We start from the raw sequence: 4,838 nt of genomic DNA on the forward strand, positions 1-4,838 counted from the left end.
CCCCCCCCCCCCCCCCGAAAACTTTCTTAGTCATGTAATGGTTTGCAGGTCTGCATACCATGTTCGTTGCGAGCGCCGTAAAACACTTTACAAAAACAAAACAAAAATACCATGTTCGAGTGCTGAAATCCCAAAATTGTATGTGACTGACTTTCTTAGGTTGTCAGACTTGTGATCAAATGGTTGTGAGCTTGATTCCTGTCTGCGCCTGTGCTGACATTTTGCACTTAGCAGTGCTTCCACTCTTCCGTATTTTTACGGAAATCCGTACTTTCTGCCAGTTCTGTACTTGTTCCTCCATCATTATCAACTCCCTCAGTAAAAAACTGCGACAAAGTAGGACTACCGAAATTCCGTAGCAAAAGATCCGTACTCGCCATCGTATCGTCTAGTACTAGTATAAGTTACGGATATTTACGGTAATTCTCTCGGCAATAAGTCAGTGTTATAGAAACCTGCCAGAATGCGCATTTCCTGCAATCAGCCATTATTGCGCTATGCCCCGTGCATTCATTGCGGGTTGGTCGGCAGTACTTGTGGATTTATCCAAATCTGGCGAACTTTTTGTGCCAATTTCCTCCTTTCTATCATTCACTCATTCGGTCTGTCTATCTTTGGATTGTTGCTGCGGCTGGAAAATCTGCGCGTTGATCAAGTAAATTGACTTGTGATCTTAGACAGAGAATTACTGTCAGAAAGAACCTTTTTTATAAATTTGTCTAGATCTAGATCTAGAGAAATGATCAATGTGGAGATTCTACGGCACGGGAACGCGATAAGGGCCGCGATGAAAGAAATTTAAGCTAAAACCAGCGTAAAACTACCAAAATGAAGAACAATTCGAAGTGGTGTTCCAAGGTTGTAACATGCGACATTCAGAGGTGAAATTTAAGGAAAATCAAGGTATACGTTGAGTAACTATATTGTGAAGGTACATATCTATTCATTATACCCAGGTTCAGAGCTGTTAAAGTACTTTTAAAAAGGTACTTAAGTACAAATTTAAGTACAATCTAAATTATGTACTTAAGTACAGTAAAAGTACTTTCCTGTAAAATGTACTTGAGTACAAGTACTTTTTAAAAAAGTACTTATGAGTATATTTAGAGTACTTTCTGCTAATATTCTAAAACACTTCAGTGCTAATGCAAAACATCATATTGAATAACATATCTAGTATATTTAACAAATTACGCCATTTATTACTAATAATGTAAACAGTATACAAAGCATTTGAATATATGCACTGAACGTAGGTGGAAATGGTCCGTGAAATTGAAGAAAAAAATCCAGCAAACAAACAGATGCAACTGGTGAGAAAGTGATATTATGAATAGAACTTGTTTGAGCAAGACAATAGGATCAAATGTAAGTCAGTCCTAGAGGTGGGAAAGTAGGAAAAGTATCCAAATTGGAAAATGTAGAGACAAAGTTGCTCTTAAGAAAATATAAAATTGATGAAAATGGCCAGCAAAAAAAAAAATGGAAATGTGCATTGAATTCTTCATTAACAAATCCTCAAGGAATCAAGGTAGCCTTAAGCACAAACCCCCCAAAAAGTTAAAAAGAAATTTAGGTAGCCTAAAAATTGTTGATTGATATACATTGAAAACTCAGTTTCAATTGCAATTGATTATAATAGTGGTAAGACAGATTTTGGTTACACTGTGTAGTCCACGGCGCCCACGGCAAACCAAAATAGGCCTACATGTAATTTCCTAGAGTCTAGTAAGTGTAGTGTGACAAAAAATTCTCTACTACAGTAGTCTGCGCCTAAGATCCCAGTGCTCAGAAATACGGGATCTTAGCCGACGAAGCCAAGGAAGAATCTACAGTGACCCATGAACTGACGTGTTCCCTGGGTGGGTTTATGACATATGGCGAGCAAAGAGTGGTCAACCTTGATGACCAATCACAGTAGCGTGGCTTGAGGCATGCCATAATATTATACCGTACACTCATTAGCATATCGTCTCGAGATCTTTATCTACGTTTATCCAGTTGCTCCTCCCCTTTACCTGTCCAAAAATGTTAGCCTTCCATCTCTGATTGAGTGCCCCCACCTTTGTCGTTACGTACCATTACGCTGTGACCACACCAATTAAAATTCAGGCTGCCTCGCAAATTCGGGAATAGACAAAAACTGCCTTCAACTTCAATGGACAGGGAAGAGTTCACAGTTCGATGTGATCCTGCCTAGAGCGAACTTGTAGGCCTTACCCACCCAGCGAGTGAAGTAAGTTCAGGTGGCGAGCTCAGATGCGAGTGCGATGTTTGGGGAAAAGAAACGCATCGGTCAGTTCACACCTCGATGTGATCCCGCCTGGGGATCATTGTACCGTTTCATGGAGTTTTACAACGCTTATGATCACATTCACGAGAGTGGCTGATCTTTGACGCGACGGGCAGTTTTTTTATCTCAACTTTTAATTCTTGTTGATCGGCTGTGCCCGCCCGGGGGTTTGTTCTGGAAATTATGATCAGAAATGCCGGCACTTACTCTTTTATTAAGCTTCAAAAGTACTCAAAATGTACTTTAAAAATACTCAAAAGTACTTTTATAAAAAGTATCGGAGTACAGTAAAAGTACTGGTTCTCAAAATGTACCGGAGTACAGTAAAAGTACCGAAAATTGTAACATAAGTACAAGTGCCGGAGTACTTGTACTCTGTTACTTCCAGCTCTGCCCAGGTTTGCCTTCTATCAATGGTGCGATGCCAAATTAATTGAATTATAGTAGCAATGGAAGGGGAACCTACTTTTAAACATTGCCATCAATGGAAATATATTGTGTAGATCTTGGTGAAGAAATCAAACAAGACAAAATGTTGGTGAAAAAATAAATGTTATGGTTTGTAGGCAATCTCTTCAAACAGGCTCCCAAATGCCATTTTCAACTCTCTAAAAGCACTAAATTTCAATTTCTTTGGGGGCGAAACCCTGCTGGGGGCCATGCGCTGCCCCCAGACCCCCTGCAGAATTTTCCTTACTTTTCAGCTTCAGCTGGTGGAAGTACTGACTTAGGTAACATACTGCACTTTTTTTTCCTTCACTCTGCTGGAGAGAAAAACAGGTGTCGCCTCAGAACTATTTTGTCCACTTAAGTACACTTTGGAGACAATAGTTCTGAGGTGTCGGGGTCATATTGCAAGTTGGGAAACGTGCATTCTGTTAAGGAGGTGATCTCTTATCGTCTATTCTTCTGCTTACCACTTTGAAATCTTGTACATGTCCAGGCTCCATGGATGACATAAATATGACTATGAGAAAGTCTGTATGTAACAATAGTATGGGTTGAAGATCAGATTCTCATATGCTTCCGAGGTGTGGTTGGGAACAGCTGGAGACATTACATCTGTGACCTGACAAATGTGTGTGATGTAAGTCATGTCATTTTTAGCCCCAGCTCAGTCTGAGGTCTGAATTCCAGGCCTTCACTAAACTCCCCACTTTTTGTTGCACTTATTTGCACTTTCGTGTTAAAGAACTTTCAAAGAGTTTCCCCCCAAAAAATTATAAATGTAACATCATATGAAGGTGTAATCCGTTTCTTTACATCAATTGAATGATCTACCCCTTCGTCTTTTGTTCTCTGTGAGGTCTTCTTTATTCGTCTGGTTTTGCAATATTCAAAATACTGAATCCTGAATCCAGTTTCAAATGTGAAAACTATGTGTTTTTTTGTTTCTCCGGATCATAAGCAGGCAAACTCATGTCTTAAGAAATATGCGTGCCTCAGTTTTTAAAATTGGAACCAAAGAATATATTGTCACATTGCATCTTCTTGATAAATTTGTCCTCCATTGTAGAAATTTGCAACTCCATGTTCAGATTATTTGCAACTTCATTTACCAACTTTGGCATATCTTGTTTTGTTATTTGTCTGTTGTTGTCATTGTCATGGACTCTGATATGATGTGGTCGGTATGATGAAAGGACCTTTATGTTATGTATCTGAAATATCTAGTCTCTTATTTCTGGTGCCCAAACTGCATTCAATTCAAAGCCCTGTGTTCACGTGAGAACAAGCTGCAAAACCATCCCAACATGTTAAAATCTCTTACACAAGGGAAATAATTAATCATATGATTTCATTATGAAAGGGAAGTAACTAAGTGTATTCGGCGATGTCAAGGGGAGTAATCATCGTTACATTCTTTCATGTAGTGTGTTGTATTGTTTTTTATTTATAGAAATAGTTAATACCGAGGTCAATTTTTATATTGGTGCATATAGTCTGTTAGTTTGACTTTTAGTCGGTGCAGTGGAAGAAAACAGCCCTACCAATTTGTGAAATGTTACTGGGCATGTGGTTATTCAAATATACGAAGTCAAAATGTTTCAAATGTGACACGAGGTGTGGTATATATGGGTACCAGTCTACTTTTGATTTCGAGGTCCGACGGCAGTGGTATACTAACAAAGAATTTTGTCATTCAAAGAAACTTATGAACTGATTTCGCTTCTGCCGACTTCGACCTTTTTGTTTATTTGTTGTTTGTATATATCTCACCCACTTCCACCCGTTCTCATTGACATTGTTGGTGATAATACATTGTGGATTTACTGTTGGTCTTTCTCTTCACACCCCGTCTCTTTGAAAATAATACTTAGTACAAAATAAAATTTATATTTGCTGTTCGGGTAAATTTTTACTTTCACTCCCGCACACTGGTGCTCTGCTTTAGGGGGTCAAACTGCAGTATTGTTTGCTGCAGGTCACACATAAAGCCACTAAAACTGTCACAAATCAATTATTTTAATGGAAATTTCAAACCTAACTGCAAAATATCAAATTTATGGGTTAAAACCACCCAGGTTTTTTTTTAACCCCCCCC

At 38.8% G+C, this 4,838-nt stretch overlaps 1 protein-coding gene across 1 annotated transcript in view; it reads left to right on the forward strand.

Annotated features, from left to right (window-relative positions):
- Positions 1-4,838, forward strand: part of LOC101856116 (ubiquitin carboxyl-terminal hydrolase 34) — a gene marked incomplete in the record, with an annotated part of 111,448 nt that overhangs the window by 36,336 nt on the left and 70,274 nt on the right.

Source organism: Aplysia californica, unplaced genomic scaffold, assembly GCF_000002075.1.
Source record: "Aplysia californica isolate F4 #8 unplaced genomic scaffold, AplCal3.0 scaffold00414, whole genome shotgun sequence".
Classification (NCBI taxonomy): domain Eukaryota; kingdom Metazoa; phylum Mollusca; class Gastropoda; order Aplysiida; family Aplysiidae; genus Aplysia; species Aplysia californica.